This window comes from Anser cygnoides, chromosome 12 (assembly GCF_040182565.1).
Source record: "Anser cygnoides isolate HZ-2024a breed goose chromosome 12, Taihu_goose_T2T_genome, whole genome shotgun sequence".
In the NCBI taxonomy this organism is placed as follows: Eukaryota; Metazoa; Chordata; class Aves; order Anseriformes; family Anatidae; genus Anser; species Anser cygnoides.
In genome coordinates this window covers 17,834,930-17,857,621 of record NC_089884.1, presented here as the reverse complement: position 1 = coordinate 17,857,621, position 22,692 = coordinate 17,834,930, and the positions used below count along the sequence as shown (strand labels likewise).

The window sequence follows — 22,692 nt, the reverse complement described above, 5'->3', positions numbered from 1 at the left end:
TCACATAGACATTTGGGTGAAAATTGCTGTCTCAGAAGGCAGTTTTCCAGAGCTTAAAAGTCAACACAACGTTTCTGTCCAACAATAAACTTTATGTGAAACATGAAGATGATAAATAGGACTTCTGTACTTTTGCTAAGCGCAGACGTTTTCTAATATCTCATAATTGTTGAGTTAAGAAATGGAGGAATAATAATACTATTTGTATTTGGAGTCTGATTCTAAAGGTTTAACAACAATTTAACAGGCTTGTACTGACCTTTCCTTCTCTCAGTTCAGAAAAAAAACACCCTGCTTTTTAAAAATTAAAATATTAATTGACCTTGTGGGCTAGCAAGTGCTGTTCTAGTGGCTCACCTGAATCTCATCAAATGTTTCTTTTGTTCACTCAAAGAAAGAGCTGCAAACAATTCAATCAGTGGCTCTATGTCAATGTGCAGCAGCTGAGGATCTGGCTTGAAAAGAGGTCAACATCTTTTTTTCTCCATTTTGCTGAATTCCTGTGTGAGAAGATCTGCTTCTACAGAAAGCGTTTTCCCCAGCAAAGGAAGTCTGTGAGTGCTGTTCTGTAGCAAATATTATTCTAGTTTTATGGTACAAGCCACATCACTTTGTTGTACCCCCTACATATATATCCATTTGGGACCTAGGTAAAAAACTGATCAGTGAAGGAATGTGTTTCAGATATTCTCTCTCTCCGTTTTACAAAGACAAGGTTCTTCTTGTGGAGACTTTCAGTATCAGCTTTTTTTTTTTTTTTTTTTTTCCTGATAACTTAGCATATTTTGTTCCTGAGCTGTTGTTTCACACTTCTGTGAGGTGCCAAACAATGCTGGCTCAGGGAATTGCCACGTACTTTCTGGTACATAGCTATGACAATAAATAGATTTACCAGGTCAGTTCCAACCTCTAGCGGTGCTGGAAATGTGAGAGTCCTGCTTCTCTATGGAATGCAGAAGGCTTGCTTACAGGGGCACATTTTTAAACCCACAAGTCTGAGTGGGTTTGAAATGTGTGCAGCCGTGCTCTCTTGGTCCTAATGAAAACATGCATCTGGCAGCACTGAAATTCTTGCTTTAGAATAACCCCGCACTTTGGTGGGGGAAGGAGGAGGTGCTGACTTCATGGTCCCTTTTTCTCTCTCCTAGAGTGCCAGTTTTCCTATCACTATTGTTATTTGTCATCACAAAAAAACAGTGACAGATTGTATCCCATCTCTGGTTTATTTCTTGCTTCCTTTTTAGTCAGTTTTGAATGCTTAAGTTTAAGGCACTTCATAGAGTTTAGCCATCAACCTAACTTTAATGAACTATTTCAGCTCCAGCACCCTTTCCCTTACTAACAGATTATCCAGTCATTCAGCATGGCCCTTATCACAATTTCTGCGTATTCTACAGTCACTTATTTACTGCAAAGTATGTGCAAACAGGTGAATATTCTACTTCTGTTTGCATTCTTGCAGCACACAAGTGCGTGCTTTGTCATTGTACTTGTGGTCAAAGCTGTCAGCCAAGATACAATCATTTCCCATACTAAAAGGAAATATTGTCTTGTGTGACAGCAAGAATTATGGCCCTGAGCTCAAAGATAAAACATTACAGGGGTCCTAAGACTCACAGATGTAGTTCTACCCAGAATTTGATAAAAAATATTGATGATGATAATGTTATATCAGTGAAGTTCTCTTTCCACCACCTAGAAAAATATTCAGCTTCACCTGTAGCTTATTAACTTTTTCACTTAGCTTCTGGGGTTCATTTTTCATGGTTTAAAAGATCTGTAGTATTACCTACAAACTTGAAGCATTATTCCATTATTAGTAGGGATTAATATGTAATGTTACTTCCAAAAATACTTTTTAAAGGTCTGTTTTTTCCCATGGCCACTCCTGTGTATGCTCTAATTATAGTCATGGTTAATTTTAACAAGTTGGACAATATTAGTTCTGTATTGCTATGAAGTATCTTTTCCAGCTGATTTGGGGCTTTTAATGGTAATGGTTTAGGAGGATTGTTTAAAGATCTGAAACACAATTGCATTTGTGTGAAATTATATGTTCTTAAGTTTAAAATATTAGTGCATGCTGCTGGAGACAATTGGGAATAGACAGGTTAAAGAAAATATGTAGGGTTTCTTATTTATACTTAAAATGCCAATTTTGTATGAACTAATTTCTCCTCTAGTTCTTTGCAATTTGTTCTTTATTTAACTTTCTAGTTAAAACTGAAAAAAATCTCTTTTGCATATGCCTGTAGTTTGGCGTGCCTGAAGAATGCATTCTGTCCTGGGCCAGAATTTTGGATTTTCAAACTGTAAATGCTAAGGCTGGATCTTTGTACCTCTTGTACCTTTAGATGATTCAGCCCTGCCTTAGAGGGGAATAGAGCAGATATGCAAATGGTACCTCAACTTGCCATAGAAATGTCCTCCAGAGCACTGAGATGACAAGGCTGCAGAGCACAGGATGCTGCCATCGTGCCAGAAGCACCAGGTGATAAGCTGTAGTCCAAAAGAACTTAAAGTAGGGTGTGCTCTGGCTCGAGCTCTGCCCTGTACTGAGAGCACAGGAGTCCCTGGCCTGAACACCAAGTAGGATGCCCATCATGGCCTTCTGTGTGCAATGAACATAGTATTCTTTTGCTATATGGCATTTAATATCTTTTACCAGATATACCCATTGTGCTCTGAGATTCTTATGACATTTTCATATCTTCATCCTCTTCTGCCCCTTTGCTCCATGCCCCATTTTTCATAAGAGCAAATTCCTTCCCTCCTTCTCCAGTTCCTTTTTTCCATTTCATTTTTTATATCATTTGCTGCTTATATTTTCTTTACAGTACCTGCAGCAGCTGCTTTGCACGTCCCCCGCTGTGCAAATCGCCCCTCACAGAGGCAGATCTTCCTGTCAGTGACTGACGAGAGGTGCCAGGAGCAGGTTAGGAGACTTTTAAAACCCACGAGTTGGCAAATCAGCAGGTACCTGCATGTAGTTCTGGATCCGCCCCTAGCATTAGTTCCTATCTTGTATCAAAGGGTTTTTAGGATGATATGGCCCACAGGCAGAGTTTCAGGTTAAAAAGAGCACTCTCATAGTGTTTGGCTGCATCTAGCAACTCGTTTTTCTTGTTTTAAAAGTAATGACACCAGCAGTTTGCTCTTGGGGAGTGATGTGTGGGGTGTGTTGTTTTTTTTTTTTTTTAAGCAGGGTCTGTTTTCTGTTTGCAACAGCGTAAACAAGGAGAAAATACTCCTAGAACAAAATAGTTTTTTTTTTTTTTTTTTAAATCCGAAGAAATAAAGATGCCTTTCATATTTTCTGAGGCTGAAAATGTCGAAGAGACTAAGATTGAAGGGAAAGAGGAAGGGACATGCCGTAACCATCAGTTTCTGTAAGGGAAGATCAGGGATTTTTGGTTGTGCTAGGAATGCTATGGCAGTCCTTCTCTCCTTGACATGCAGGAGAAGACAAAGGCTTTGGAGGAGGCGGGAAGCTTCATTTAGTTCCAGGACTATCTTAAAGAGGTCTTAATCAGCCCTAAGTGAAAGCATGTTGAACAAGAAGGTGTAGCTTTCATGTAAAACACCACTTGAATTAAATGCAGAATAAATAGCATGAATAAAGGGCCCAGAATTTGGTCCACTGTGATCATTTGACCTGAGTGGCTTAACGCTTTGCATGCTTCATACTTGCAAACCAGCTGTAAAATGCAGGAAATACAAGTAGCTATGGTCTGACATTTACCCATCTGTTCCCAATATTTAATAATTTGCTGTCTTCTCAGAGCGTATTATGTTTATTTATAAATTTTAAAAATGTTTTATATAATGAGCTTAAAGCTATAATGGCCTTCTTGCTCCAAATTGCTCAGAGAGCACCTTCCTTTGCCAGATACAGGGAATTCATTTTTCTTGTGGAATTGGTGTCTAAGGTGTAGATGGACAAGAAGCAATTTTAGTACACCAGACTTTTGCCTTGCTGTTCTTCATGTCTTTCTCTTCTCTAGAGTTTCTGCACAGTAAGTTTGTGTTCTGAAGGCTAAAATTCCCGTGCCTTGCTATAAGGATGATGGAGAGTGAGAAGAAAACTCCGGTTCTCACAGGTGACAATGTTTTACTAACTGGAAGAAAAAACTTCCCTACAAAAAGCTTGCTGAGAACTGTCCCCACTGTTGGAATCAGTAAAAATTTTGCTGTGGAGCTGAACAGCACCAAGCACAACCAAGTGGCACTTCCGTTAAGAACAGCTTTTAAAAAGTTTTAGGGAAGGATTTTTTTCATATGAAATTATAAGTGCTATGGATAAGAAAAAGATACTGAATCTTAAATGTCCATGTACCCAAAAAAAGTAGCAGATTACAATCTCCTGGACTTGAGGTGATAGTACCCCATTTTAGCTAACTCTGTCCATGTGCATTCTGTGAGAGGTAGGTGGTTGTAGCTGCTCACCCCAGAAGAAAAGGAAATGTTAACCTAAATATCTTTGAGGCCTCCACGCTTCATAACTTTAGTTTCTGCAGCACAGTCCAAAATCTTTTTATTCTGTAATGATTATGATTTTGAAGATGTTAAAGGCTGGAATTTAAATATTTGAAGAAAAAAATAATACTGTAGGCTGCCTCCTGCACCTGCTTATACTTGCATAGAAGTCCAGTGAAGTGAATGAAAATGTCTATTTAAATGTAATCTAGTGAAGGGAATGTAAATATGCCTATTTACGTAAAGATTGAATCTGGTCCAGGATGGGTGCTTTTTCACATAAAGATAAGACTTAGTAAAGGCAAGTAAGTTTTTAATTTAATAATACTTTGTGTAATTACTTCAATAATGTTATTGTGTAATTACTTCATGTAGTGCATGGTTTGATTCACCATACTTTCTCAGCAAACTGAGGATAGAAATGGGGGCTGCTTAGATGGCTGGTAATAGACTGTAAAAATAAAAGAATTCCTTCTGGGCTTTCTTTTGGATTCAGTTGGACTCTGTCACAGTATCACAGATCAGTATCACAGATTTCTAGGTTGGAAGAGACCTCAAGATCATCGAGTCCAACCTCCGACCTAACACTAAGTATTCCACTAAACCATATCGCTAAGCTCTACATCTAAACGTCTTTTAAAGACCTCCAGGGATGGTGACTCCACCACCTCCCTGGGCAGCCCGTTCCAATGCTTAATAACCCTTTCAGTAAAGAAGTTCTTCCTAACATCCAACCTAAACCTCCCCTGTCGCAACTTTAGCCCATTCCCCCTCGTCCTGTCACCAGGCACGTGGGAGAATAGACCAACCCCCACCTCTCTACAGCCTCCTTTAAGGTAACTGTAGAGAGCGATGAGGTCTCCCCTGAGCCTCCTCTTCTCCAGGCTGAACAAGCCCAGCTCCTTCATCTGCTCCTCGTAAGACTTGTTCTCCAGACCCCTCACCAGCTTGGTCGCCCTTCTCTGGACTCGCTCGAGCACGTCCATGTCCTTCCTGTAGCGAGGGGCCCAAAACTGAACACAGTACTCAAGGTGTGGCCTCACCAGAGCCGAGTACAGGGGGACAATCACCTCCCTAGACCTGCTGGCCACACTGCTTCTTATACAGGCCAGGATGCTGTTGGCCTTCTTGGCCACCTGAGCACACTGCTGGCTCATATTCAGCCAGCTATCAACCAATACTCCCAGGTCCTTCTCTGCCAGGCAGCTTTCCAACCACTCATCTCCCAGCCTGTAGCACTGCTTGGGGTTGTTGCGCCCCAGGTGCAGGACCCGGCACTTGGCCTTGTTGAACTTCATACAGTTGACCTCAACCCATTGCTCCAGCCTATCCAGATCCTCCTGCAGAGCCTTCCTGCCCTCGAGCAGATCGACACACGCACTTAGCTTGGTGTCATCTGCAAACTTACTGAGGGTGCACTGGACTCCCTCATCCAGATCATCGATAAAGATATTAAAGAGGACCGGCCCCAGTACCGAGCCCTGGGGGACACCACTAGTGACCAGCCTCTGTCAAGACACTGTGATTTATAAATTGGTGAGAGGTTCTGGTGGTTATAAAATATTCTCATTTTTACCAAGATTCTTAACTCTTAAGAAGTGACCAGGCTCCCACATGAGCTGAAAAATTAGTGATGTAACTAATTCTTACGTTTCTAGTGATTGAGTCAAGCTGCTAAAATTGATAGCCAAATATTTCTTTAACAAAGTAATAGTAATGGTAAGAGTAACATCAGTGCCAATCAATGTGGAAAACCAGTCTTTTCAAACAAGCCTAACTTTAGTCTTTGAGCAAATGAAGTTTGGTTAATTAACCAAGTAAAGACTATATTGAGGCTTCTGTAAATCTTGTGACTATTACATAAGAACATTATACTTCATTGGTATAGAAAACATTAAGTAATAACTGAATTGATTTGTCTTACAATAGCTCTTAAAAAGTGTTTTTCATCAAAAACCAGTATTTCCAGGAATGTTGTATATCCATCTGAAGCCTGGCATTAATCAGCATTTCTCACTGTAGCATCACTGCCATGACACTGCTGATGGTTGAATGCCAACCGGGAGCAAACCTGTCCTTCCAGGTGACTTGGACTGCAAAGTAGGATTGGCACCAGAATGGAATAGTCTGTGATATAACCAAATGCAAAGTTTTCAGTCAAGTTACAGGGATCTGTGCCTGATGATTAAGAGTGGTATTGTGAACACAAGCACTGTGGAAGGGGTTTGGATAGCACAGGGGAGAAGCAACTGAATGTGTGATGTAAGTAGTCCAGTGGGGAAATGAAAGAAGGCTGTGGGGGTTGTACAGGATGGTAGCGTGCAGTTCTAGCATTTAGGTTTCTAAAATAGTATTCAAAATTGGCAAGTTGTAGAGGCTGAACAGAAAAGGAGACCTTATATAAGTTCAGTGGATCCACAAACAGATACAACTGATATTGTCCTGAAATATCCTGTGTCCATGGTGGCAGTTGTGATGTATATCCCTGTGTCTACAATGCAGCTGTAAACCGGATAATATTTTCTCTGATCTTCATTTTGGGGAGAGAAGGGATAAGGATTCTACCTTTCAGATCTTGAATTCTTGATTTTACAATAATTGAGCCTTACTCCTCAATGCCATGCAGCACTAAGAAAAACTATCACTTTACTTCATTACTTTAGGTCTCTCAAGGACAAGTCTTCATATAAATATTTAAAAATGAGTGAAACTGAAGTGTTGAAAATGCTAAGAACAGTGCAAGTCATCCCATTTGAATTATGTTGTTAAAAAATGGTGACTTCAGAAGTTGTGGTATCTCTCAGCCATATTCTGGATATCCCCAAACTGTAGTGCACAGTGGCATGTTAAACCCCTAAGTGTGTGTCTGTGTCAAGGCACTTGGGAACAGTAACTCACAACGTCAGTTCATTCAGATGAATTTTCCTGAGGTTTCCTGTTTATGAAAGCCTAAGTTTATTACAAGAGGCCTGGCTAACAGCCCTGAAATAGAACTTATCACAAGAATGATCATTTCTATGGCATTCTTGCTACAAGTCCTCACTAGTATTTCTATTTCCATGAACTCCTTGCATCTATATCCTGAAAACAACACACTTAAATCCCTAGTATTTTATGCAAACTGAAAAGCCTATTAAGTGAAAGAAGCACCAGAATAAATGGTCAAGCATAAAGAGGTGCTTTGGCCTAGATGTTTCCCGGAAGTAATACAGCAAAATTCAAACCAACTGATTCCCCTGGAAAAACACTAATAGATGTCACTGCAGCAATTCCTCAACGTGTTTTTGTTTAATGTAGTTTCTGGAATAGCTTTTTAGAATGGAAATTACTGAAGGAAGGAGCTGTTACCTGAATGAAGGATAACAAAAATATGCTAGGCAGATAGTACAGGCATGTAGGACCTAATTTCTGCCAGACTTGAAATGTGGCCATTCAGCTGCTTTTAGATTGCCCATGTGAAGATAACAGAAACAGCTTTCTCTCCCTATAAACTTTGAACAATTTCTGAGTAAACCTGTGAAATTTTGTTTTCTTTTGACAAAGGAAATTCAGTGGTGTTCTTAAAGTGTCTAAAATATTTGGACATAGACCCGCAGTACACTTTTAATTTCATTTTCAAGTAGAAAATCCTTGCAGCTTGTGGGGAGTAGGAAATTTCCAGTTAAATTTGTTTTTGAAGAAAAGTAAAATGAAAAGAATAATTTTCTTGCTGAAAATGAGCAAAGGTCAACATAACCTCTTTTGTTCACGGTGCGACTTTGAGAAAGCCATTCCAGGTTTCCATCTGGCATTCTAGAATAACTGAGATGACTGGATCTTAAGATATTCTCCTCCTTTATTTTCTTATTTTTCCCAACTTGTTTATTTTGGATATTTCTATAACTGCCGTCCTATTTTTCTTTTTTTCCCTTTGCACTTAATTTGATAAATTTCAATCCTATGTCAGCATTTTTTATTCTTCTAAATCCCTCCTCTCTTCCCTCATGATTTTAAACTGCTCTAGATTTGTTTGACTACTTTTCTTTTCTCTTGTCTTTATCCTCTCTTTCTTTCATTTCTTCTTTCATCTATTTTTGCATAAGCTCCTTTAAAAAAAAAAAATCTATTTCAGTTTCTCATATGCTTCCACCCAGTGGAAGGTGGATAGACGAGGTAGCCAGGAGACTGCTGCTCTCTTGGTAGTTGCACAGGGAAACTGCTCACTTGGGAAAGAGCTCTGATAGATGGGAACTGGAATACCAAAATGCAGGCTGCAGTTTAGCCAGCACAGAATAAAGCAGTGATCTCAGCTAACAGATATTGAAGGTTCTGTTTTTTCTTTTTTCAGAAATGAAGCTTTTTTTAAAAAAAAAAAAAACACGTATTTCTGAATATTGCAGCCTGTATCTAACGGAGCTGTTGAAATGTGGAGGAGGGAGGTGTAAGTTGGGGGGCAAACACAAATGTGGGCATCCGAAAGCACTTAGCTGTCTATCTGAGTGCTGAGGTAGCACTGCATTTCAGTAGCCTCCTCTCTTCATTCTCTGAAGAACGCTATTCCTGTTGCAACTTCCTTTCTCAGTTTGCGGTTTCTTTCCTCTCCGATGCATCTCTGACAGTCAGTTTTGCTGTGTAGGTACGGAAATTATACATACATTCTCATCAAACAATGTCAAGGCTCTCTTGATATGCCCTGGAAAGTTTTGACAAATGAAATAGAGCTAAATATCAAGTGAAAAATTGTATCTTCCTGAGGTGGCCCTAAAAGGGAATCTGTATTTTTTTTTCCACTATCTCAAAGATGGATTAAGAACTTTTTTTTTGTTTTTGTTTTCAGCAGTTTAGACCTTTCAGTTTCAGTCTCTGGAGGCTACAGACCTCAAAGTCATCACTAACTCATGTACAGGCAGTCACCTTTGGAATCTCTGAGAAATTTTGTTCTGGAGCACGACTGGTTGGTTGAATCAGCTTGTGTTGCTGAAATTATGTTGTGAGTTTCAAGCTCTTTTGGCAGATGCTAAATGTCCTCACCAATCTTTAACTTCGAGATTTGTAAAAATGGGTCAAAAATGTGGCCTGCTGCTCTGGAAACCGTACCGTTTCATTAGTAAATGCATGAAATGGGCAGTTCACATAGGAAAACACAAGATTCGTTGTTTTGAATATAAGAAGCACTGGTTTCATTGTAGGTATTCTGCGTGAAGGAAAGCTGCAAGGATAGCATTTGTGACCTTGAAATAGTGAGCACAGAACTGTGCATCTTCCAACAAATGATTCTTCCACTGAATGTGATCATGAGTGAATTTAATTCAAACGTCAGTTCATTCTGATGGTCACTAGTGCATTCTGACTCTTTCTCAGAAGATAACAGTAATCTGTATAGAATCAAAACCAAAAGCAACTTGTGTTTGTTTTTGTTTTTGTTTTTTTTTTTTTGTGATTAACCTTGTAGCTATATTTAAGTCACCAAAAATTGTACTATTTTACAAGAGGAACACAGCCTTAAGATCATGTGTGAGTGTGACTTTGAGGTATGGACCAAATTCAAGGCTGGTGTTAACTGGTGCTTATTTGGTTCAGCCCAGTGAAGGTAATGGCAACAGAAGCTGCCCTGGGGTGTCTCTGTTTATGCATCTCCACCCTCCCCTAGGCTACATCCCTGGCTTAATCCCTCCCCTATCCAGCCTAGAAACACATCTCTTTTTCTTATTTAAGATTCTGTAGGTCCTTCATATTTAATATTAGTATAAAGGAGGAAACGGAGCCCCAGGAGAAAGATCAGAGTTTCTGTTCTGTTGAGGCATCAGAGTCATTCTTCCCTTAATGAAGAGGAACAGCAGGATGGATAAAAATCAATGACTTAAAAATAAATTGGATTTTTAATTTAGGCTTAAAAAAAATCTTTCTTGAGTAAAACCATTTAAAATTAAGTTTTAAACCTATATTAAGTCCAATTTATTCTGATGTATTTAATCATTCAATGTTTAAAGGAAAAAAAAATCAAAAAATGTGGTTTGCTGTCAGTTTTCACATTGGACCAGTGAATCACTCTTCGTTAATGGTGCAGAGAAAATAGTTCTATAGTTTCCATTTATTAATTTCATTCAGTGACTAAAGTCAACAGAGAAAATCTGGAGCTGTTTGTCTTTACTGTGTACCCTTCAGTTATTTTCCTAAAAGACAAATATAAAAATTTTTCTTTGGAATAAAATATATCCATTTTGTCATATCTGGCACTCAGAGCACTAAAAAAAGCAGGTTGCCTGCTTTTCCTCTATCACCTCTGGTTAAAAATGAGGTGTAAGATAAGACCTAGCAGTTTTAAAACCTCGAATGACATGATAGCCAGAAACAACCATTGCAAGATGCTTTAATAAGCATTTCTTTACTGATTAAAATAATTAGTTTTAAATGCCAAATATATTTGGGTAACTTTACATTTTCCCCTTGAGAACACCTACAGTAATTTGTATTTATTCTAACTACTGATACACATTTCTGCAGTTTTTTTTACATTCTGTGATTGCTTTAATAAATGCTTATCCTTGGAAAACTACATATGCAGACAGAAGATGGCTATAGTTGCTCACAAATTAACATATTTTAATAGGTACCAGCCTGAGACAGTCATCTTCTCTTTAGGAAAATAACTGAAGTATCGATGTAAAACAAAGCAAAAATAAGTCAGAGTTTTCTGCTTGCTGACTTAAAGGTTGTAATTCTTTATCAGGCTGTGCTGTTCTGAGCCTTCAGAGAACCCAAATAAAACTCAACCCACAGGTCTAGCTCAACAGGGTTTAATATGCAATTGACTAAGCATATGTGATAGCACGGGTTATCCATGTGAAAAATCACAGTTCTACTGCCTTTTGGTATGTCCACATCAGCCTGAAAAAGAAGAGCATGTTCTTTAGAGGCCTGTCATGGAGGAGGTGGCAAAGGATGTGTGCGTGATACTGTTGGGAGGAGGCTATGCAAGGAATGAGCATACTTTTTGATTTGCACAGTTGTTTGGTTTTGCTGCTTAACTTAACAAACTGAGACTGCCTGTTCTACCTCAGCAAGATACTGAACTATTTGCACTTGACCATTATCTGGGTTGGAGGAAACACATATGAGCAGCCCCCACTGATGAGATACTGGTCTGCAAATCTGCAGAAGCAAACTAGAAACAGCAACTGGCAGAGAAATTCACCCAGGTTGAACAGCTCTTCATGGCGTGAATTAAAATCCTGCCGCTTGTTAGGGACTGGTTTTTGACACACACGTGCTGCACTTGATACATTGGGTTTATTCCAGTTGCTTTCAGTGTGAGGAAATGGAAACATATCCGTGGTTTTAGGGCCTGAGGATGTGCTAACCGTCCTCAGGTCTCACTAGAATTGAGGGTCTTTGCTCTAGCAAGCAAAATTCACTTTGAAGCTGAAGAGTTTTGTTCTGGCAGATCCTGAAAAAAGTAATGTAAACTGTCATTCAGCACTGAAGGGTAAAGGCCTAATCTGGGTTTGGATTCTGATTTTAACACCCATTATCTTTTCAGCATATGTGACATGGGGGACGGGTGGGAGCAAGCAAATAGTATTTCACAAAGCACTGAAGCTCCACATTTTCACATGCGGTTTAAGGATACAGTTGTTTCAGGATTTACCCCAATACAGGTTATTTGTGGGAGTAATATTTCTACTTACTCATCATCATCCTGTTTTGTTTCTTCTGTAAAAGGTTTTTTTCCCCTCCTCCCCCACTCCCATCCCCCTGTTGTCTTTGTGCCTAGTATTTTTCCACACTTTATTTCCTAAAAGACTAGCAGGTCTGATGATGCATTGTGATTTCTTTTCTACAGGGCTTTATGAAGGAAGCTGGAGGCAGTTCTCATTAGTCTCACTGACATCTTTTATCACTTATCAGAGGAACAAGCAAACGGAGAGCAATTCCTTTGATCATGGCAAAAGTAGAAAGAGTATTAAAAACCCTATGAAGATTCACTAAGTAGAAAGTGGAAAAGACAGTCTGTGGCATGTTTCAAAGAGGTAACGTGGTTTAAAGTTGCCAGATTTGCTTGTATATATTAAAGAATTGTTAATGATGCTACATTTTACATGCATCCTAGGTTTTTTGATTTGTTTTTTTCTTTTTAAAAGAAAACAGGCAAAGGAGTTCTTAGGTAGAATAGATGGGTTAGATCAATTAGAAAGTATCTCTAAAAGGTGAGCTATGTCAGAAAGGAATTCTGTGATTCAATGAAAATTGCTGAAAATAAAAATAAGGAGGTAACAGTGGAACAATAGATTGAAGGAAAAAAAAAAGGGAAAGAAAAAACCACCCTGCTCCCATGGGAGAATGTTGAAAAATCTTAAGAATTCCTTTTCTTTTGGAGGCATTCTGTAGTGAATCGATGTGTTTGTGAAGACTGCATATAGGAACTGCAATGCTTGCAATTATCCATGTACACCTGACTGCCTAACTCTGACCTCAGAATGCCATTACTTCTTCATTCTATGGAAAATAAGATTTTTCTCAGTGGTTCTGAGTATTGATTCACCTAGCGTGTTGCCCTCATCATGTCCCTTGCATTATTACCAACAGGGCAGGGAGAAAAGAGAATACTCTCCTACCCACAGCTATTGAGCGTTCTGTAGTCTAGGTCTACTAGTGCTTATCTGTATGGCTGGAGCTCAGTTATCCACTGCTTATAAATCCCTTTGTGATCAGCTCCTATCTCAAAGTATCAGATTTGAGTTGCACATGAAGGCCCTTGTCTTACACTGTAAAAACACAGAGACCACAATTATTTAGCCATTTTCTTCCAGCACAGACTCTGTGCTATCCTGTCCCTGCAGTGTTCTTTGCTACAATTGTTGATTTTTAACTGTGTTGAATTTGATTTGGGTACGATGCAATGTAGTACACTTCTATAGCACCTTCCATGCAAGCATCCCCAGAGCACTTTCTGATCAAGCTAAAATTAGCTCTGAACTACATACAAATTCCTAAAAGATTCATTTTAATAAATGGTAAATAGAAGGTAGAAATATATGCATTCAGTTCAAAGTTAAAGCAGGCAGAGGGACACCAGAGTAACAGAGAAGGATCTAATTCAGTATTTTCCTTTATAGCAGGCTTGGAGTGTGATGCTCCAGGTAGTGCAACATACTGTTGTAACAACACTGACCAGAACGAATTGTGTGGCTGCTGCAAATGACCTGGAGGTGGCAGGTGAAGTAATACATGGCTGGGTTATCAGAACCCCGTGTGTCTACACGTTGTTCTAATGTTTGCTGCTTCTGGTAAGTAAACAAGAAAGACACACAATTCCTCATGATATCTGGCCTCAGTCACAGTCATGCACTAGGAAGACAGGAGGAAGAATAAATAAGTAGATTTGAGGGACCTGAATTGTGGATTTTTATTTTTTTTTTTTTTGCAAGAGCAAGGGGCTTGGAGATGAAGCAAACGCTGGCTGGTTTCTCAGGATTAAAAAAGAAAAAAGACTGTTGCCAGAAGTTGTCAGGAGGGACAGGCTGATTCAGGGTGATGTGTTGAGGAAGGAGGCTAAAAAAATTAGGTCCTTCCTCAGATCTAGCGATCTTAATGGAAAAAAAACCAACACCCTAACAACAGACTAGCATATAGCCTTTTTCATTGTTATAAGACTTTCTTTTAATCCTTTTCTTCTAAATTAAAAAAAAAAAAAAAAAGACTTAGGTAGCAGTTTGATCACCACCATTTCTCCTCTATGGAAGTGAACTGTAGGGCCTGACAATGCATTAAGCTTGCTAAGGAAATTAGGAGAGGATGTTGCCTTAACCGGACCTTAGAGGTCTGAACTAGTCAGGAGGGAACTGAAGGTAGTTCAGTGCTCCTACTGATGGTTGTGCATGTGTGTAAGATCTGCTGGTACCAAAGTGGATAATCAGGCTGGTGGAAGTCCCAACCCCAGGGCTTGCCCCTGCTATTTCCAGAGCAGTGAGACAAAGCCCATCAGATATGTGGCAACCTTGAATCACAGCAGCCAGGGCAGATGGCTGAAGGTCATCTACATCAGGTAGGAAGGGCTTAAATAGCAGTGGACAAAAGGAAGAGAAATTTTATAACCACATGGTTAGGAAAGACAGCGCTTGAAGTCTGGCGTTTGTAACAACAACAACAAAATCTGGAGAGAAAAGTCAGATTTGTAAGTACAACTGTGCAAGGAAACATAAATGCCTGTAACTGTTGCTAATAGATTATGCAAGTAAAACGTGTTTTCTGTGGTTCTGCAGAGATGTGTCTTCTAACACTTAACATCCTCAGCGTGTAGCTGAAAATTTACTGTAGGGTGCTGTTCAGCTGTGCTGCAAGGACAGCAAGCATTGCACGTCTGAAAACTTGATCTTAGGCTGAGATTTTTAGCTCTCTAAGGCTACATGTGCTTTTCTGAAATTAAGAATTATACCAGACTATGAAGACAAAATGTGGAGAAGGGTGTACATTCAGGCTGCAGCGTTCCGTGAATAAATCCCATCTGTGTCTAAGGAAAGACCAACAATATTAGGAAGTTAAGGGCATCTCTGGAGCCTGTGCTGCTGCAGCTGATCCCTTACAGTGTTCTGAATTGATTTTCAGATGTAGCAACACAGAGGTGAGAGATGGTTTCTCAAGTGCTTTGTTTCCAATTTGGAGGCTCTTCCATAGCTAGTAAATCCAGACAAGGTTTTGTTTCAAATATAATTGCAGTGTGTGAGGCAGAGAGAAGGTCTATTAAGCCGTGTGGTGGTGATGTGAATGCGATGCAGAATAGCAGCTATAAATACATCTAGCAGAAAGATTGAACCTCTGGACTGACGTACAAGCAATCTGCTGAGCTCTTCCATGTGCTTCCTCTGGCAGTGGTTAGCTGTATAATTGTTCTTTGTCTCGGCATTCTACTTGTTTGGGTTTTTACTGTGTTTACTGCTCCCTCATCTTCTTTATTGTTAGTGTCAATGGCATGCTTACAGGGTGGGAGAAATAGGGAGAACATGCTGAGATCAGATAAAAGGGTCTCACTTGCACTGGCTTCATTATCTGCCTCTTAACTTAGGCATTGAAGGGTCTGGGGAGGCAGCAGCAGATGAAGGCTGTTTGAGAGCGCATCGTCTTCCCAAAGGGAAATGAATTACTTCCCTATACAAGAGATTTATATGGCAAATTAGGTCAGTTATCATTAAGCTACCTCACAGCAGGCAAATCATAATTTTAAATATATTTAAAATATAATATTTAAAATACATTCTGAAGATACAGTAAAAATGAAGCTTCTTACAGTTGCTATGTGGACCAGTCAGATGAACATATTAATCAAGGAACAATTCAGTAGGGTTTGCTACTGCTTGTAAAGTCTGTATAATTTACACCGTTGTTTGTTTACTTGTAACCAAGTAGCCTCACTGCTATCTCCTCAAGATAAAAAAGAAACGTAAGTGCATAAACCAAACCCCCTTCGTTTTCCTGTCACTCTCTCTGAAATAACGTTTTACCTTAAAAAATCGTCGTGATCCTTTGTTCTCCAGAGGAGATAAAAAGAAACTTATGCCCTTCCGTTCCCAGAGTTTGCCAACATCAGCCCTAAGAATGCAGCCATCTGTTATGCAACTGAGCTCTGCTGTCCTTGCCCACCCATTTGTTTGCTTCTTCCCAGATTTCTTTTTTCTCTTCATGATTCCCCAATAACACACTTTTCTTTCTTGCTGTGCCTTCTTTGAGCCTCCTCTTTTGATCATCACAATTTAGTTGCATGGCAGACTTCATAATCTCACGGGCACCAGACCCCTCTGCCAAGGTTTATGCAGATTTAAAGCTTGGATTAATCTGGCCTGGTATTTATAAAATGTTCTGAACATGGCAAGCACTATAAAAGCACTGTATATTATTACTGACCCCATGGAAGTCCCCTGCTGCTAACTCAGCACACATTAAGCTGCCGTTCTGGAGATGAGGTGAAGGGACAGAAACAACCAAATCCACGTCTCATCTTTGGAGATTGCATCTTTTTTCTCTTTCTTCTTGCCTCTTTCTTTCTTTCTCTCTTTCTTCTTTTCCTTCCACAATTTCTGGAAGAAACTGAATGGGAATTGGGGAGACCCCCTTCAAAGTTTTCACCTCCTGAGAGTATTCTTTCAAAGATTTTGGCATAGTCTTCCTTGCTTTTCACTGCTGCTGGACTGCCCAGTTCCCTCATGCTGTTTCCTAAGCACTTTTGAAAGCTGGCCGCCTCCACAGAAGCCTTTTGGAGGAAAAAAGTCTTGATGCAGGGGGAGACTGCTTTCAAACTCTGGTCTGCAGCTTGCATGCAGTGGGGGGAGAAGCTAGGTTCCAAATCCAGGCTATCCCAGCAAAATTATGAAAATTGAAAAAATTATGAACACAACTCAGGGAACTGTGGGCCTATGTTAGCTAGGCTTACTGTGTTTTTCAGGAGCTACTTCCCCAATATTTTTGTTACTTAAAGCATAGATGAAGAGATGACAGGTGACTGCAATCCAAGTTTAGTCATCGTGTCTTCCTTCACCTTCTGCGTTATCATCAAGGGGGCAAAGCTCAAAATGAAATAATGTCTGTATTCATAGTGTTCGGGAAATATTTATGCCTTTATGGTAATAAATTAATGGTGCTTTAAAATATTTGATAGTAGTCAGATGAAAATGTGATCAGCTCTCATTTTCCCAGTGGGAGTGCAGCTATCTAAAATGGAGTCAAACTTTCCCCGGTACTGTTCAGAGGGCATTATGGGTTCATTTATTTTTACTTCCCTCCCCCCATTATTTGATAGTTCTTTTAAGAGTTGCAAGTTTTACTTAGTTCCTTTTGATCAGAAGGAAAAGGTACTGTAGGAACTGAGGCGCTGCAGTGGCTCTGCCTTTGAACTCACCAGGTCTAAAAGCCTGCAAGAACATTTTCTCTTTCAGCTTTCTAGCCAGCTCATAGGGCTGGCTGATAAAGGGGTATGTTAAATTGTCTTGAAGGACAGCTAGAAAGCTAGGTGCTACAGTCTGAACTCACAATGGAATTCTCACACACACACACACACATATATATATATATTTAGTTTAATCGTATTGAAATTTAAATGTTAGACTTCAGAATATTTTTTTTAAAATTTCAAATAGTTCAATCCTTTTTGCTTAAAACTAAACGTTTATTTTCTATTCTCTTAAGCTTGAGGAGGTCCTGAGCTCCTGCAAATGCTGCAGCTCCATCTAGTGACACTGCAGCCAGTTGTCAGGGAGGAGGCAAATCTTTCAGAGATTCTGAAAATGAAGAAAAACGTTAGGATTTAAATTTTGCATTTTCAGTAAAATTATTTAGGATTTCCTTTCAGGTGTCATGGTTTGAGTCTACTCTAACAGTGTCCAGAATGAAAAAATAATATTTAGATGACACTAGTTCAGAGAGATTAGTTGGTAGAGAGATGACGTTTCGTCCATCAGTCTATTTTTCATTATTTTTTTCCTTGCCTGAATAGTCACAGATTTACAGACGCATTACTAATAAAAGAAGGTAGTATATTTAAAGCTACATATGTATATATAACCACACAGTCCTTGTGAAAGTAGCTTTTATATAAGTTTCTTGAAACATTTGGAAAGTATTAAGCATCAAAACACCCAAATCTATTTGCTCCATTCACTCATTGATTCATCTGTCTATCCATCATGTACACGGATTGTGCACGTTTATACAGACATTAGACCTTATTCTGCTCTGAATTATATTATAACTTAATTTTAGTGTAGTTACTCTCAACTCTCACTGCTCTGACATGAAATTAGTGCCTTGTGTATCTGTATATACAGCAAATATATGCTCACAAAGTGTGATGAACATGTGTTGTAACGTGATCTTAATGCAAACAGGTTGGTTCTTTGGGATTCTCACCTCATCCAGATGGGAGATGACATTCAGTATTTTACACCATTACAACTGTGTTTAGGTTTTCAACACATCTTGCTCCTGCCTTTGATCTGATCAGAAAATAAACGTTCTTGATTTGACTTGCTCAGCTGCTGTCTGAGCACAAAACCTTTCTAGATTGTGTCCTGAACTGGACTCCCATGCTGCTTGTATATATCTGTTGAATTCAATAATATATTTAGCCTTATTAAGATTCAGGAAAGCAAATATTATCCTCCAGTGATGCAGCAGATAACAGCAGTTAATAACAAGTATGTGATAAAGATCACAGGATTCCCTGTAAACAAGATGCTGCATTGCACAGAGAGCATCTTGTCTGCATATGTTTCATAAGTAACTAGGCATCCTCATGGGCTTCTTTAGTTATTTTAGAAAGTTGTGTAAACAGCATTATCTACTTAATGTCCCAAATGATATAATAATTGATATGGAAATGGGGCAAAGCTCAATAGATTGTAGTACAACTCTCTATAGACTCTTGGAGATGATCTGCCCAGATTTTATTTAAATTTTCTTCTAGCTTGTGTGTATGCAGCCTGTGGTTTGTTAAACATGCTAGGCAGATGTTGGTTGGACAACATTTTCTTTTTTCTTGACCTTTTCTTTTGGAAAAAAAAATAAAAATGTAAATTTATACTTGGATTGTTATCTTCTGTATGCTTCAGAGCTAAGTGTCAACAAGAAGAGTAAGATCGTATGGGAAAGCTCGGATGTATTGTGTGCTGTTTGTGTATACTGAATGTTGAGGAAAGTGGATAATATTGGATTGTTAGTATCTATGGTACTCTGTAGTGCTTGTCTGGTTCTTCTAGCTTAGAGTACAGGAGCAGGGGAAAGAAATAATGCAGTTCTAAGAATTGCTTAAAACTGGAAAATGTATTTGAAAATATTTTTCTGTTCCTTCTCATGAAAAATGATATTGAAGCCTAGAGATTTTTAATATATTCTAAAAGCCTCTTACACAAGGCTTTCTCTCTTGGTATTTTCAGGAAATAGCAGATCAAATATTTTCTGTATTCATTTATTACTTCTTCAAATGTATGTGACAGATTTATTCAAGTATTTTTCCTTACACAGACATCGTGCGTAATTGTCTGATGTATCTGATATCAGGCAAAAATAAAGCTTTGTTGTGGTTGACCATGTAAGATGAACTTAATAACATAGAACTGTGACGTGTCTCTGTTTTGCAAAGCTGTAAAGCCAGTGATGCTTAACTATCTCTCCAAACAATCCAGACCACTGTATGAGACTGAGAAATTCACTTTTCTCATTTGTATCAGCATTTCCCAAGCTGTAAAATGGTAATGATGATATATTGGAATATACTGATAAAATAGAGCTGAAACATAGCTTTATAGAAGAGGGCACCTGCTTACCTGGCTACATGTTTTTAATTGTGGAAGACTGTCACGTGTATCTGCAGAGGGAACAGGGTCCTTTCAGGCTGTCATTCCAAGTAGAAGATAGAAGGGTCACTATGAGAACAGAGGTGCCATTACCATTACTTAAGTGAAAAAAAATGGAGAATTTGACTTTTTGAAATGTGAGTAAATGAAAGCTGAATTCTTTTGGCAGGCCTGACCAGTTTGAGTGTACACAGCTCTGAAATCAAAACCGGACGATTCCCTGAGGACCTGATGAGGCAGCATCTCCTCACTGTGGTAAATAGAGGCTTTTGTACCTTCTCTAATGTATAAGGAAAGTAATGTCTGATTCTAAAATAAGATAGCATTAGTAAGAAACTATGTAATCAACAATAATTATCTAGGTTTGACAATTTACTGCCTCTTGAGTTCTCTTCCGTTCCAAGAATATCTTCAAGAAATGAAATGGCTTGTATAAATCAAAATTGCCTCCATCTTAATGCATGTTCCTAAGTTAAACATTAGTCTTAACTTATTTGGTCAAGTTTCACAGCTTCTTTGTTCAGTGACTACTGAAAACCTGGTTGAGGAAACATTAGCAGGGAAGTACTGAATGAGGAAATAGAGGTTAAGTTACTTGAGCAAAGTTCAAATGAAGCCTGGGGAATCCAGGCCCCTTGGGTCCCTGTTCGCTGCCATCACCATATTAGCTTTCCTTTTTGAGGATTTTCAATATCATCTCTGAAGTGATAAACCAGAAGGTCGTAGGCTCTGTATTGGTAGGAAGGGGACATGTACATGGTTTGGGGGAGGTTGAATTGCTGGGGAAGATTTTTGTTTTGTTGTATGAAATCACAAACTGATGTTACAGATGCTACGCTTGACCCTTTGCTAACATGCTGTAGGCTCTGTGGGTTCATACATGGAGCTGCTTTCCTGGAAGTCTCAGTGCAGGTGAAATTGCAATCAGGCCCTTAAGCAAGGCGTGTTCTTCTTGCATTGCTCTGAAGGTGGACTCTGAGGAACGATAAAAAGCTGACTGCGGCTAAGGGGTTGCCCCAGATGCACTGAAAAGGCTCTGCAATAAAAAAGTTCAGTATGGGGAAATTATACAACAGGCACATTGCTCTTTCTTTGCACCATTCCTGCATTTTTTGTTCATTATCCCTACAATACAAAGAGGAGAACAACATCTGTCTTCAGATGGATAGGGACAAAGTGACGTGTTCTAGGAGCATTTTGCTGATATAACTTTGCTAATATATTATATGGAAAAGCATTCTCAGAAAGGAATTTGGCTTATACCGACAAAATAGTATTTTTTTGGCAAAGTTTATTTTAGTGCCTTTTAGATGATGTAAAATTTTCTCTTTGCCAAATTGCACCACCTCATATTCTTAATGTGCACTGCCATGCCAACAAAAATTGGTCAGCTTTGGATCACTTAATCCTTCAGAGACGGAAAGTTACAGCATCACCACAAGTAAAGGTTAAGGAAGATCTCTCTGGGCTGCTTTCCTGGTACTTGTCTTTGCCAGACAGCATGTACTTATGGACCCACTAATCTTGTAGTCAACTGTAGGACAAGGGTCTGCGGACACAATTAGCTATTCACACGCAGCCCCACAGGAACCTGAGGAGAATCCAAGGCAGCTGTGCCTGGGATGCTGCACACAATGAGGGGAGGGAACAAAAGGGGGGAAATTGTTTCCCTATTGTTCTGGTCTTTCACCACAAACTACTGTGGAGGTGGAGCAGCATCATGGCCATGCTTCCTTTCTGCCTTAACTCCAAGCTGCCTGAGCATGGTGCAGGCTGCAGGCATGCTTCTTTTGTCACTGTTTTGTCACTGACTGAGACGTGATCCTAGAAGAAAGTGTTACCGTTGGTCCATTTTGACTGTCCTGCAATATGGTATGTTGTGGGAAGATTAGTCCTTAAGTCTCTTAAACACTCTTAATTCTCTTACTTTTAATATAACTATAAAAAAATAAAATTATATGTCAAATATTATAATCCACATATTTTGAGTTTAATGCCTAGCTGGTAATACCTACTTAAAATATTAACTTTCCACCCTAGACCCATCTATTATTCTGTATTTTTTCCAAGCCGTTCACCTTGTAACAATGCACAGTAATGTTTTCCAGGTTGAATGCGTTTTCAAATGGCTGATTCTTTTATATGTCTGGGAGGCAACTTAATACAGCTATTCCTAATTCATAAACAATGCAGCTGTGGTGCATGTAGTATTTGTAGCTGGAGCACAGGCCTAGAAATACTCAGCGGACTACATTCTGCAGAAAATAATGACCCATGCTAGCATGACCTGTTAATTACAATATTTCTAACAATTAATTTACCAGATTATTACCAGTGTGTGGGAAAAGTGTCGAGAATGACAGAAGCAGGTAAACACAGGCTTTTCCATTTGTTAGGGAGCTTTCACAAGAGTGTTAGGGCCAAGCTAAGTGTGGTATTCATATATGTGGATTGGGTCCATCAAAGAATTAGATACGATATTGTAGAGCCACCAAAATGATAGTTGTATGGTGTACCAGGCTGTAAAACTAAGGCAAAGTCCAATTTACATAAACCTCTGAAAGACAACAGAGAAGCATGTGCTTAGGATAGACTGCTCATTAATCACGTGTCTCACAGCTTGATAATCAGAATTAAATGCTACCATTATATTAGCCAGATGTTCTCCTCAGCAGCACCCTTCAGTGGTTCCTTTCTGCTATCTGTACGTGGCATGTGGTATGAATTTTTTACTCAGGTCAGAGCTATTCTTAAAAATTGCCTCAAACAAGAATATGCCTTCAATGCAAGTCATAAAACTGTGTCAGCTACAAAAGGGAAATGAAGCGCGTTCTCTCACCTCTGATAGCATGACCATCACTTGTATTTTTTACTCCTACCAAAGTTGATTGCAAAC

General features: G+C 39.2%; 1 protein-coding gene across 9 annotated transcripts in view; it reads left to right on the top strand.

Moving 5' to 3' along the window:
• CYLD (CYLD lysine 63 deubiquitinase) overlaps positions 1–22,692 on the top strand; it is a 90,538-nt gene that overhangs the window by 27,777 nt on the left and 40,069 nt on the right. For 4 of the 9 annotated variants that reach the window (XR_010834592.1, XM_048075366.2, XM_067004452.1 and 1 more), the window contains exons 3-5: positions 12,299–12,485; positions 13,572–13,742; positions 19,966–20,051. The gene's annotated coding sequence lies outside the window, so the exon portion shown is untranslated. Of the gene's footprint in view, positions 1–530; positions 555–2,354; positions 2,492–2,837; positions 2,977–12,298; positions 12,486–13,571; positions 13,743–19,965; positions 20,052–22,692 lie in introns of those variants that run through there. The other 5 variants (XM_067004456.1, XM_067004455.1, XM_067004454.1 and 2 more) reach the window with 5 other exon arrangements.